A 15,235-nucleotide genomic window follows, 5' to 3' on the forward strand; every position below is an offset into this window, starting at 1 on the left:
GATTGCAATGGAGGTCAAGATCCAGGATATTTGATGGAGTTTGACAATGAGGATCTTGGAGTCCTACTCATGTCTTGATTTTTTTTTTTTTTTTTTTTTGGATTAGTGTGATACAGTAGCATACATATTATACATTTTTTTGTTGAACATACATATTATACATTTTTTTGTTGAACTTACATATTATACATTTGCAACTGTTACATGTTTTGTACATTGTTTGTATATAGTATTACTTTGTTGTTTCCTAAACTTTGTTTCTTTACTACTCCTTTTTGTATATAGCATTGTCTGTATATATGTGTGTGGTACAAAGACATTGTTTGAATGTCTAGTCCACACTAAAAATATTATCACGCACAACGCGCGGGATCCACAACTAGTTTTTTTAATTGTTAGATCTTGTTAGGCTTGAAATCTACAGATTGGTATGTTCTACAATTTTCAATTGGTTAAACTTATTAGGTTTGATCGATTGAAATTTCTAGATTTGCACCTAATTAAATTGCAGAACTTTGCAGCAATTTTGTCTTCAAAAATAAACTTCTAAAGATACTTAAAACTTATATTTTGCTCATGAATTGTCAACATAAATAAAAATTAACAGATCTCACAGAAATATACAACCTAAACATGGTGTAACTCTTGCAAAATTACATAGACGTAACTTGAACTCCTCTCTCTCTCTCTCTCTCTATATATATATATATAATTTTATAACATTATTCACCTAGAATCTTACCAAAGTATTCAAAACTAGGAAAGTTCAAGAAGTTATTGGGTACTCTCAGAGCCATGCTTCCTTCTCTCACATGAAAAGTGGATCTCACACATGGGTCCCACCCCTTATGTGAAAGGGGAGAGCATTGCTCTGAGAGTATTTAATAAATTTCCGAAAAATTTAGGGGCTATCTTGCAAAGTTACTATAATTGTCTAACCATTACAATAAGTCAAATGCTTTAAGATTGCATTTGAATGTTTAAAGAAAATCAATAGAAAGTAAAGAGTAAACTAAGGTAGAATGATATTGAACACAAATGAATGATGTAGGGTATGTTTAAAAATTTTATATGGTTTTCATTAAAAAAAAAAAAATTGAAGAACAGTTGTTTGTAAGCCAATCTTCCAAAGGAAGGTTAAAAAAATCCTGATGCTTCCTCAGAATTCCCATTCTATTCCAAAAGTTTCTTGCAACTTTTCTTCAAATGTGTTTGATAGATTTCGATTCCTAACCACATCAACATGTACCAATAATTTCTTTTATGGAACATCTACAACATATTGTATCAATATATAAACCAATTCTTTAAGAAGATGGCACTTTTATTCAATTAATAGTAGCAATAACAGAATCCTGGATTAGAGCTTGTTCAATACATCTATTTCCATTTCTTGAATTTTTTGCATTTTAAAACCTTAATTTTTGTTGGTTTTCAAGAAAAACCGTACAACACCTCAACAATAAGGGAAATTATTAAGTACTCTCGGAGTACCATAAATGCGTACTCCCCCTTCTGACATAATTGCGAGTCCCACAAATTAAATTCATGGTGGGACCCACGATTCATGTGAGAAGGGGGGAGTATGCATTTATGGTACTCAGGATGTATTCAATAATTTTCCCAACAATAGAACCAAGCACCAAATATTCCTCCATTTCCTCCACGCCTAAATTCAGATTTAGATCTCTGTCTTCCTCAGCCATCTCATAACCAAGAGCCATTCTTCTTCCACAATTACACTAATTCAAACTAGAAGCACACGCTAATTTAAGTCGGCAAGAGCTACACTCTCAGTAACTGAAATATAATTCCCATAGACAATAAAATGTCCAAATAAATCACAAATCCCAATCTAAGACTCCTAACCCATAAGTTGGCAGAAGATCTTGATTGGAATGTACCTATCTTTTCCTAAAACAGTCAAGAGAGCACATCAATGCATGTTTGGAAATAAAGACAGATATATAATATGAATCATGATGCTATAACATACATTGTAATTAATATAAGCATGAAGCATGTGAGACATACAACAAATAGTTTGATATTAACTTGTTGAACACAACTAAGAAAATATAAACCATATGCAATGGGTACAAACATCCCAAAGTACATAAACCTACAAAAGCTATTGAAATAGCATATATGCAACAATAAATCAAACTAACTCTCCCCTTCAATTAGATACATCAAAAACTTCTTTTCTTTCCCTTTCAATACAATTTCATCTCCCCCTAAATAAATAAAAAAGTTAAAACCTGTTAAAAATTAACTTTCAAACATGAATCCCAAATTTCTCCAATTCTCTCCCACTTTTTGTCACATATTGACAAAGACAACCTAATTAGAGGGTAGATAGAAAACATTCACAAAAGAGGTCAAGAGAAAATAGACAATTAATGAAAAATAAAAGAAATAAGCTCTATAGAAAATAGAGGCAACTCCTCCTAATAAAAACATAGTTTTAAAAACAGTTTTTCCCCCCTATAACAATATAGGAATGATAAAACAATTTTTCAGAAAAACAATTTTGGGGAAAAATTTAGGAGTTGGGAGAAAAAATAAAGAAATACAAACTAAAATTTTAAATAAGTAAGGATTCACATAAATACAAATATTCTCTCTTTCAATATATGCAAACTTGACATTATGTGATCCACGAACAAATGCATGCAAACAATTCTAGGGATGATCAATTTAAACTATACAATATAGATCTCAAATCTCGTGATATAAAAATTCAGCATGCAAAGTATTTTCATGTGTCAAGGTGTTTTGTGAACTCAAATCAACCTCAAGAGTAGAGAAAAAGCTATGAACAAAAACATAATCAAAATTCCAAGGTTTTCAAGTCAATCAAAGATTTTTGAACTTGAATCATGTTGAGGTATAAATTTTCGGGCTTTAATTTCATTAGCCCACTCACAAAATATCCACATGAGCCCGCACATTATTTTAAACTCACATAAATATTCCTCATATATATATTACCCAAATATTCTCGATGTTATTGAGCTCTCACAAATATTCCATACACAAGCCCATAAATTGCCTTGGGCCCTCTCACTAATATTACTCAGTATAGCTCACATATTATCCAATTTGGGTTTTCACAAAAATACTCACCATATTGCTACCATATTGAACCACAAAATTATACCGTCTCTATAAAAAGCCCAAAAGCACTTACCTTGTGGGAAAATCCAAAAAGCCCAACAAAACCCTTGAAAAGCCCGTTGCTACACGGCACCCTAAAGCCTGTTGCTACACGGCACTCTTACAAAACCTGTTGCTACACAGCACCCTAAAGCCCGTTGCTACACAACATCTTTACAAAGCCCGTTGCTACACGGCACCTCTAAAGCCCACTACGATGCGGCATCTCTAAAACCTGCTACAATGTGGCACCTCTAAAGCCCGTTGCTACACGGCATCTTTACAAAACCAGTTACTACACAACACTTCTAAAGCCCACTACGATGTGGCATCTCTAAAACCCGCTACGATGCGGCACCTCTACTAAGTCCGTTGCTACATGGCAATATTTTTGCAAAATCCTACAAAGCCCAAATGCTAATTTGGCACTATTTTCACAAAGCCCAAATGCTAATTTGGCTCATATTTTACAAAACCCAAATTCTAATTTAGCAACTATCTAATTTGGCAACTATCTCTAAAAGTCCAAATAATAATTTGGCACTATTTTTACAAAGCGCAAATATTAATTTGGCAACTATCTCTAAAAGCCCAAATAATAATTTGGCACTATTTTATAAAGCCCAAATAATAATTTAGCAACTATTCCTACAAAAGCCCAAATATATTTTGGCAACTATTTTACAAAGACCAAAGCAATATTTTGGCAAAAACAATTACTTTATGCTCAAAGCCCAAATGCTATTTTAGCACTACTTTACAAAGCTTAAATGCTATTTTGGCATATACTTACAAAGCTCAAATACTATTTTTTTTTACACTTGTTTTACATATATAAATCCCTCACTCATGGGAAATATAATTACTCATCCTTTAAAAAAATACTTCTCTTACAAGATTTATGAAAGCCCATATATATCACCCATGACAAAACTATTCATTTTATAGGAATAACTAAACCCAAAGAAGCTTAACTACAAAGCCCAACTGGGCTAGCCCAGCTCACACACAAATTCCAGTAGCTGAAGCTCACATGAGGTGACCAAACAAATCTCAGCACAACTAAACAGCTGAAGTCCATTCCCATTAAGTCCCAACTTATCCAATCAGATCAGAAGAGGACACATGTCCATCAGGGGTTAAACCCTTTCTTCACAAGCTGAAATCTCATCATTTCTCAAGTGACATAAAGATGTAAGTGATGTGACAGAAAGTTGGGAAGTTTCAACCAGCTGTCACTTCTTTTTTCTCCACCCATTCAGTCAAGAACCAAGAGTAGCCATGACCAGGCCATTAAAGCTCCTGAAACAACTTGAAATCAATTCACTTTCATACTAAAAACGTGTATTCTCTGGTTCATGGAACAAGCACATGAATCCCAAATAGGGAAACTTAGGAAAATGTGATTTGGAGGGCACCAAGGGGATCTCAGCAGAGTTCCCAACAAGGGCTCCAAGGTTGACACCTAGCTTAGGGTGATCCAATCTGCCCTAGGGAGCTCTGATTCTAGTTATAGCATAACCAAGATCATTAGCTTAAAGCATGCTCTAATCCCATCAGCCAAGGCCAATCAGCATTCAATGCTAAGTCAGAATCCCAGTTGTTATTACCCAAAACAACAAGAACCTTTTAAAAGTTGAGCTTACCACTATTAACTAAAATCCCAGGAATGATTCTCTAAGGATTTTTTGAGGATTGGGAAAGATTTAGCAGAGATTATTTACTAATTACTCCCTAAAACCCAAATATAAAACCCAAATATAAATGAAACTCTCCATTAATGCTTCACTAACACACTAAGGACACCAAGATACACTAAGACATACACCAGAAAAGATTTTTCCCTAAACTTCTCTGTTTAAACCTTCTCTAAGCTCTGAAAAAAGCATTGAGTTCTTAGTTTCAAGCCTAGAAACTAAGTCCCCAACTCCTAGCTCAAAGACACTTCTCATAACTCTACTTATAAATACTTATCTACCCCCAATAGAAAGCTCCAGTAGCCTTACTATACTCTCCCTCTCATTACTCATACTACTCACAAATAACTCTCTCTACTCATTACTCACTATATATTCACGAGAATGTCTTGGCACCATAATGATCTTGCTGTGCTAGTTGGGATCTCTCTCTCTCCCTTCATCTCACACTAAGTTTTCCTCATTATTTGTCATAATGGAATCTATGATATTTACTTATTCATTTACTATTAATGGTTATGATGTAACTGTTACTATAGAATTTTCCCTTATATTGTTGTATTAGAAGACTCCTCTCCAGAGCTAACAGATGATGAGTCTGAAAGTGTAGATATTTTCCTTAATCTATAAAGTAGCTAACAGCTAGAGATTTATCATGTTTTATCTCACTTTACTACTAGACTATTTTCTGCAGAAACACCTTATCACTAGGTCATTTTCTACAGAAACATTTTACTGCTGGGTTATTTCTTACAACATACTTTTTAACCGTGCTGACGTGTTTGCTGTAGGGATTGTTTATGGGCTACTCTTATCAATCCCAAGCAAGCCCATTGTCAAGTTTTGGTTTAGACCCCTCAACCCAACATAAATCTCATTTGTCGAAAATGAAACTTTTTCGCCCTCGACAAATCAAAAGTGATTTTATTTTCATTTTGCACTTTTTTTTTTTTTATTAACTCAATCTCTCCAAAAAAAAAAATTATTTCTAATTTTCAGCAGTTTAGAGATCAAGAAAAATAGCATATACTAAAAATGTACAGAACTTAAAAATTAATAATCAATTTTTAGATCAAGTTGAGTATTCAATTTAGCTAAGTGTATGCGTGTTATGTGTGAAAACAGTCAGTGAGCAATTGTTAAAAAAAACTGTGAGAGGCATGACTAGGAAAAATACAATATAAGGAGAGAGGTGAGAAAGAACTAATGTGGCCAACTTCTTACTGGTTTTCATCCTCTTATTGGTTTTCATCTAGGCTCACTATTAATATCATTTCTCCTTTTGCCAATAATTACTTACCACATCAGCAATTTGTAAAATAATTTATATCTCTAGCATTATTCTTTCCTATTTTATTCACTTGAATTTTATAAGAGCAATTGATTGTCAGGCTCATAAACAATTAATTTATTGTTTTCAGTTTTTCCTATTTGATCATGGTTATTATAGCTCTTTTTTTTTTTTCTCACTACAATTGTACTATAGAACCAACCGGTTGCCATACAAGAAGTTTATTGGCATACATTAGTAGTTGTTGTTGTTGTTGTTTTTTTTTTTTTTTTTAAGAAACCTCCATGAATACACAAATTGGTAGGTTAATGGTGAACATTTAAGGGTTAGTTTTTTATGTACATTTATTATTGAAACATGGCAAATATATTAAATACATTGACACATATCAAATGTGTTATGTGATAGACAAATTGCTACTTGTCATGTGGCACTATTTGTGCACATCATTCTAAATAGATAGAAGATTGCATCACTTGTCATCATTGTGTGCATTTATCAGTTATGAGATCTAGCTTTTATATATATAATTACTTGTTATTCCCAAATAAAATGAATAAGACCCATTTAAGCTGTATTTATTCTTTCTAAAAAAAGGTTTTATTTATTTCCTTTTTTGTTCTCTTGAATTTTATAAGAGCAATTAATTGTCAGGCTCATAAACAATTACTTTATTGTTTTCTGGTTTTTCCTATTTGATCATGGTAATTATAGCTCCCGTTTTTTTCCACTACAATTGTACTATAGATTCATAGAGCTAACCGGTTGTCATACAAGACGTTTATTGGCATACATTAGGGTTTTTTTTTTTTTTAGAAACCTCCATGAATGAACAAATTGGTAGGTTAATGGGGAACATTTAAGGGTGAGTTTTTTATGTCCATTTATTATTGAAACATGGCAAATATATTAAATACATTGACACATGTCAAATATGTTATGTGATGGACAAATTGGTACTTGCCATGTGATACTATTTGTGCACATCATTCTAAATACATAGAAGATTGCAACTTTTATAAATTGAACCGGCACTAAATATTCCTCCTCTTCCTCTACACCCAGTTCCAGATTTAGAACCATGTTCTCCTCAACCAACTCATAAGTCATAACCAAGAACCAGTCTTCTTCCACAATCACACTAATTCAGACTAGAAGCACAAACTAATTCAGACTGAAGCTCCATTCCATATATGTATAATCATTGAATTGAACCAGGAAAGTAAAAAATAAAAATGGCCTCAAACAAGTTAGTAGTGGACATGGACAGAACAAAAAATAAAATGAGAGGTAAAGATCCTCCTTGGATTTAAAAAATGAAGATAGCATTACCATTAATTGATAAAGAAACAAGGCACAATCTTCTATTCCATGTTCTTGAAAAAAGACCCCCCACCCCCCCCCCCCCCCCCCCAAAAAAAAAAAAAAATAGAAAAGAAAAGAAAAATACTACTACTGTGCAAAATTGACTAACAACTAATAGGAATATGCCGTGTTAACATGGGAAGATCTAACTTGAGTTGTTCAGATCCCTTAAATCCTCACCAGCAAGAAGATTCGGCATCACTAAAATAATAATCACTGTCACGATCAATGTCTTTGACACAGCCACAGGTTGAAACATTTTGGGTAGAAGTTGAACAGCTAGCAACAGAAGAAGATGCACACCCAGAGGAATAAGACTCATCAGGTATGTACTTGTCATCCATCACTGGTTGTGATGGTAAATTGTGATCGCTACTGCCATGAATATGAGACCCAGAAAATAAATTGCATTCACAGCGAGAAGGCGTATACTTCTCAATCTCATTATCCCATAGCCATGTTCTCCTTGAGCGCGGTAATGATAATATATACACCAGCAGCCTTCTTCTTCTTTCCTCTTCTTCCACCGCCGCCTCCTCCTCCTCCTCCTCCTCCTTCCGGGGTTTTTTGAGCGGAGAACAATGTGTATGAGATGGTAACTTTGATCTCTTTGCCCCCCTTCTTCTTTTTCCAGCATAAACTATGTAACTCCCACAATTCTCCTCTTGGCATTGGTAGCCATCCTCCTCTTCTTCGTCCTCATCCTCATCAACGTAATCAGACTTTTCACAAACACATAGCAAGCATGTCAGCCACTCACGGACCACCTTTCTCCTGCACATCCTGATAAGAAATTTATTGATTTGCACGTCCTTCACTGCAGAAAAGCCCCCAAACTCGTCCCCAAGTAGCCGAACCAAGAAGCAATCGTCGTCCTCGTTTTTGGGTGTTGCAATGATGATTGCTGATTTCCAAGAAAAACCGTACAACACCTCAACAATAGAACCGGGCACCAAATGTTCCTCCTCTTCCTCCACACCCACACCCAGATCCAGATTTAGATCCATGTCCTCCTTAACCATCTCAATGCTCATAACCAAGAACCAGTTTTTTTTCTACAATTACACTAATTCAGACCAGAAGCACAAACAAATTTAAGTCGGCTAAATCTACAACCTTTGTACCATATATATATAAAATGTTTCCCAACTTGCCGAATCTGTTTAGGATTGATTGGCAAAAAAATAGTTTCCCAAATCTGTTAATTAGGATTAGCACCGCCGTTTTGAATTTTTGAACCAACGGCTAGTTTCTTTTGATACCGTGTTTATAATATATATATATCCTACGCCAGGGGTCGAACCCAGGAATTCCACGCGTTGCACTAAGCTTACCCATCCTCATTCCTCACTCACTAAACTCTAATAAGGAACGTAGGCGGCGGGGATAGCTCAGTTGGGAGAGCGTCAGACTGAAGATCTGAAGGTCGCGTGTTCGATCCACGCTCACCGCATTTTTCTTTTTTCATAAAAAAAAAAAGAACTCTAATAAGGAAACCCCCAATATTTTTTGATCTAATGAAACCCCAATATTTTTTGATCTAATTTATAAGTATTTTTATAATATATATATAAAAAAAAAAAAAAAGATATGCGTATTATGTTAGGAAAATAAGATGGCACACTTAACTTAAAATCAACTCTTTCTTCCTATCTTATAAAAAAAAAAAAAAACTTTCTTAATATAAAAAAAAAAAAAAAAAGGCTTTCTCAAAAAAAAAAAAAAAAAAAAACTCTTAATAAAAAACTACTATCAAAAAAAAAAAAAAAAAAGGCTTTCTCAAAAAAAAAAAAAAAATCTTAATAAAAAACTTAAAATCAGCTTTCATATCATTTGCTGATTCTTAAAAAAAAAAAAAAAAAAAAAAAAAAAAAAAAAAAAAAAAAAAAAAAAAAATCTTTGTTAGAAAAGGTTAGAAATATATATATTATTAATAGCTTTCATATATATATATATATATATATATATATAAGGTTAGAAATATATATTATTAATAGCACATTAGAAAGTATGGCCTGTATAAAACTAACAGCCAAATCTTCCAACCAAATACAAGCATCAGAAATACAAAGTACAAACCACATGCTTTAGCCAACAATACAGCAACATACAACTCGGCTGCAAGAGAATTCAAATCCCAATGGATTAGAATACAAGAAATTATAATTAATAGCATATTCATTGTGGATTTATGTATTTCTCATGACTGAATGTGAAATTTCAAAATTATAATTTATTTTCACTAATTTATGTAATATACTTGAAGGATTAATGGTACTTAAAAAAAAAATTAAAAGCTTGTAACTATTATTCAGATGAAAATAAAGTCACTACATCATGAGCAAGAGCATGCTCTAAGAAACATGGATTTTTCTCTATTTAAGTTATAAAATCTAAAAGGCCATATGCATGTTTAGCTAATAATAAGTGTGCAATCTTGTTCCCTTGCCTTCCTACATGTGAAAATTTAACTTTGCGAAAATGGTGGAGTAGATGTACACGTGTCCCTTCCTTCACAAATAATGCTAGAGAAACAAATTATTTTACAAAAATTTTTACAAACTGCTGATGTAGTGAGTGATTATTGGTAAATGAAAAAAATGATATTAATAGTGGGCCTAGATGAAAACCAATAAAAGTTTGGTCATATCAGTAGTTTGTAAAAATATTGTAAAATAATTTGTGACCGTAACATTACTCTTCTTTCACAGTAGCCACAAAGGTTGTGGAGTGGTGGATTAATAGTACTTTTAATTTTCATTTCTCATGCCTTATAATTTTCTATTATTCTTATGTAAGTTGTGAAAATATGGATAAATATTTTTTACAAAAATAAATAAATAAAGACTACTCATTCTTACAAATTTGTTCTATTAATTTATATTTTAGTTAATTATTAAATTAATTATAGTATTGTTACTGTCCAACGTTTGGTTGAATCCTACTCCAACCTTAAGAACTTAGGGCCTGTTTGGTAAGAAAATTTAAATATAATTTCTTGTTTTAAAAGCTATAAAATGGTAGGTCCCACACTTGAATATATTATTTGGCTAATATTCTCTAAATACATTTTTCATAAAATTGTACCCTATTTTCTTTATTCAAAACAGGATTTTGAAAATGACAGAGATGATGTTTTCAAGATATATAAAAAAATTTTAATGGTATAATTGTAAATAAATTGAAAACATTGGACCCCACAGATTTGTCCAAACCCTTCTATCTCTTAAATTAAGGAGCTTATCTTTATCACACCAAAAAAAAAAAAAAAAAAAATCATACTTCAAATTTGAATCTTATTATTATTAAAAGTAAATAAATAAATAAATACATTAGCTCTATTCTCTTATCATCATCCCAAAAAACAGTAATCTATAGGTTCAACATGTTCTTTTTTATTAAAAAAATTCTCAAAAATAGAAATGGTCTCCCAAACATCATTTTTCTGTTTTTAGTATTTTAAAAATTGTTCTTAAAAGTGAGAGCCAAACATGTATAATGTAAAAATTATTTTCTGAAAAATAGTCTCAATTTTAATTTTTTTTAAAATTTTTTGAACCAAATTTTTTGTTGTGATAGTCAATTGAAGAAAATCAAAACATTTACAAACTAAATACATAGTGTAAGGTTGAATTTAATCAACCATCTTGTTGGCTTTATTCTATACCAAATTTGCTTGTAATTTAGTAATTAGTAACCCTGTGTTTAGGTGGGAATCATGTAAGGGTAGTGTGTAAGAGAGTGTGAAGAAATGCTCAAGACTATGCAGTGAAGCAGGGACTCGCGGTTGGATCTCGCGGGTGACTCATGGCTTGCAAGCCGCTAGAAGATGCACACGAGTGAAGCATGAAGAGAAGCTGAATTGTCATGCCAACTGTAGCACTACAGGACAAAAAATCCAGACTGACCATTTAGTTAGCTCGCGACTCAGTCAAATCACGAGGCCAAGTCACCAGTTCACTTTGTTATGGAAAAACTAACTTATCGCATTCCTTTCTCACCTCAGTATAAATACCCCTTATACCCATGAAATATTGAGAGCTTCCAGAGAGAATTTTGAGAGTGAAACCCTAGAGAAAAACAAGATTGACTCATTCACAATTTTTACATAGTGACTCTTCAAATTCCTCAACTCTTACCCTCTCCATTATTACATCCTTGAGAGGTACATTAGCCAAAATCTTTTCTCACCATACCTATATCTGTGAGAAGGCTATTTGGTGCTTGGGAAGCAATTAAGAAGGGACAAATTGATATTGGTTGATGCTATGGGTTATAGCGGAATCCGGTAAGTTAAAGAAGACAAAGATTCGACGTAACCTCATTGGAACAAGAAGCTTGGAGCAAAGTTTTCAGACCCAGACCGTTCATTGAACTGTAAAAGGGAGAGGTTCAAGGTTTTTGAGGTCAAACTAAGGTCAAACCGTGATGACGTCATAATTAATTTAACAATTAATTAAAGCCTAAATATAGATATTAAATTTATAAAACTAACAAAATTGACAATATATCTATATATGTGAGGGAAATTTAATGATTTTTAAGCATATATTTAATAATTAAATAAGAAAGTTAATAAAATAAAATAATAACCATGAAAATATTAAAATTTATGATTAATTTTTGAAGTAAAGTTGAATATCTTTGAAGAATTTTAATTATAATTTTTTTTATTCATTGTAAGAGATGGATAATTTAATTAAGTAGAATAAAATTGTGTTAAGTTTTTTTTTTTTTTTTTTTTTTTTTAAATTGCTAAGGGGTTGGATCGCACGGTTCTCACTGGTTCGGGAGGTCCAACTCCGGTTTTAGCAGTTTACGGAATTAACAAAAAATCTAATTCTTTATGCTTAAAAAACCGGTTTTCATCCCGGTTCCCGATTTTCACGGTCCAACCCCTCGGTCCGGTCCAGTTCTGAAAACTATGGCTTGGAGGGTTTAGGTACACTGGATAGATTAGACTTGGAGGGTCTTCTGCTGTTCATGTATCCCATCTTCATTCTTTAGTGGATTATTTACCGCTTGGAAGGCGGCGGAAAAGTTTTATGCCGAGGGCTTCGGTTTCCTCTTTGATAACACATCGTTGTGTTGTCCTTGTGTTTGCATCTCTCTTCTCTTAATCTTTGCCATTTAATTTCTGCTGTGGATGTGATTTTATTTGGTTTAGATTGTTTATCAATTCTGTTATAAGTTTATGTTCATTTTCCGCACATATATTGTTTGATATTAAGCTTGAATTGATAATTTGTAAATTGGAGGTCTAAATGTTCAAGGTGTTTTATACACTATTTGAACATTCACATAGAATAACCAAAACCTAAAACAAACAAAATAGTTCAAAAGTTGAGAATTTAAAAATATTTAAAAAAACCTTAGCTAACAGAAACCAAGAACTTAAATGGGTGTTCTTTGTTTTGCTTCTTTATAGTAGACTTCCTTTGACATAATATCCATACATGAAAATTTGAGAACAAATAACAATAAGTAAGATGAATTTATTTAATCAAAACTATCATATACAAATATATATGAGTAAGTTGCCAACTTGAAAAAAAAAAAAAAAAAAAAACGTGGGGTGCAGGAAGAATTCTATGGAAAGACCATTAGTGAATATATTATAAGTTTGAAAATTTTGATAATAGATTTTTAGTTGGACCAGGATTTAAATTTCTAAAACTTAGATGATAAATTTTTAGCTAAATTAAATTATAATTTAATATTATCTCTAGATTCAAGGAAATATATCCTAAAATTTAATTAAATAATTTTTTTAAATAATTAATAAAACATAAGATGCTACTTGAGGGGAAAAAAGTGTTGTGTTATGTGGGATTTTGGGTTTTAGTGTAGAATTTTTTTAAAAAAAAATTTTTCTAGGGAAGAAAGTTAAAAAAAAAAAAAAATTATAATAGACTTTTAGTTTGAATAGAATTTAAAATAAAGTTTGGGTAGTGGGCAGTGACATTCTGAAATTTGTGCTTAATTTGTGTTTTTGGTTCAACGAAAGGGGATTTGAAAAGGAAATCTATCATAGTTTGGCTCAAATTGTTGCCACCTCCAAAGAAGAAAAACTATTCCCTATTTATGATGTTTCCTGAATTATTTTATAAGGAAAATATTATTATGCCGCACACTCTATTTAAAATTGTGTTTTCAAAACACAATTGCAGTTCATGTGGCAGTGTGTGTATGATGAGTGTACAATAGCAAATGTGTGATAATCATTACCCTATTGGCCTATAATAATCTTTTACTCTAGGAAAATGAATGATTACAAAAGATTCACTTGAATAAAGCACACATAGAAATTAATCAATGACACTTTAGCTAAAATTGTTGTCACCCCTCAAGAAGTAAAACTATTCCCCAGAGAGAGAGAGAGAGAGAGAGAGAGAGAGAGAGAGAGAGAGAGAGAGAGAGAGAGAGAGAGAGAGAGAGAGAGAGAGAGAGAGAGAGAGAGAGAGAGAGAGAGAGAGAGAGAGCATTGAACCTACCAACATATCAGAAATTGAATATATATCAAATGAGAGCATGTACACTTGCTTTCCCAGTAACATTGAACCTACCAACATATCAGAAATTGAATATATATCAAATGAGAGCATGTACACTTGCTTTAAAATGTCGTAACATCCCAGTAACATTGAACCTACCAACATATCTTGCAGATTATTATAGGGTATAATAATATGAATTAAACTTGAACCTATCCCATATCTTGCAAGTGTTTTCCTAATTTGTTCAATAAATCACTAATATTTTCACAACAATTTTACCCATATTTTTATTCAAGTTAGTGAGGGAAATTTGTAATTTATTATTTTATTTTATTTTAAATTTAAGTTTTTTTTTTCTCGAGAATCTTTTATTTTATTTTTAGAAGAAAGAATCTCTTAAATTTGAAGTTATGACCGTGATTAAAAAGGTTTATTTATTTATTTTATTTAAGGGTTAGGCTTAGGTGGATTTGGATAGCTATTCCATCTTTTTACTTTTTCTAACTTAATTTTTTATAACAACTTTTTCGACTCTTTTTGTTTTTTATTTTTATTTTTGATAACTTTTACCTTTTTAACTATTAGATCCAAGTGGCTCTCAAACTCAATCCAGACTCTGAGTGTATTTAGAGTTTGTTTGGAAATAACTTATTTAACTAAAACTAAAAGTACTGTAGATAATGCTAAAAAGAAGCTGAAATAATATAGTAGAATCTATAAATTATACTAAAAGTATAATGAAACCCATGAATTGTAGCAAAAATAAGATGAATAATAGCAAAAATAAGTTAAGGGTCTGTTTGGATACCGCTTATTACTGAAAACTGAAAACATTATAGTAAAATAATTTTTAAATATATAAATAGTGCTATAGGACTTAGTTTTAAAGTTGTTTTTACTGGAAAAAAGTATTTATGGGTCCTGTGAACGGTACACAAGACCCATACAAAACACATGGGATGCAAACATGGAAAAAAAAACATGTATCCAAACGTGCACTAAATAAATAAATAAAATTAGTTTTTTAATCTAGTACCAAGTGCATCCTTATTATGCATTGGACTATCTCTATGTGACACATACTGCTTTATCCTTTTTTAAATGGATAAAATATATAAAAAAAAAAACTTAAAAAAAAGAAAAAAAGAAAAAAAAGAAGAAGAAGAAAACAAAGCCGGGGGCCCAAAAGAACCAAGGTGGAGTAATTTGTTTTGTGGCGAAATCAG

At 32.0% G+C, this 15,235-nt stretch overlaps 1 non-coding gene across 1 annotated transcript; it reads left to right on the top strand.

Moving 5' to 3' along the window:
- Window positions 1-8,892: 8,892 nt before the first annotated feature.
- On the top strand, window positions 8,893-8,965 carry TRNAF-GAA (transfer RNA phenylalanine (anticodon GAA)). Its single transcript has one exon. It is a non-coding gene; the product is annotated as a tRNA-Phe (tRNA).
- The last annotated feature ends 6,270 nt before the right edge of the window (window positions 8,966-15,235 follow it).

This window comes from Quercus robur, chromosome 5, assembly GCF_932294415.1.
Source record: "Quercus robur chromosome 5, dhQueRobu3.1, whole genome shotgun sequence".
In the NCBI taxonomy this organism is placed as follows: domain Eukaryota; kingdom Viridiplantae; phylum Streptophyta; class Magnoliopsida; order Fagales; family Fagaceae; genus Quercus; species Quercus robur.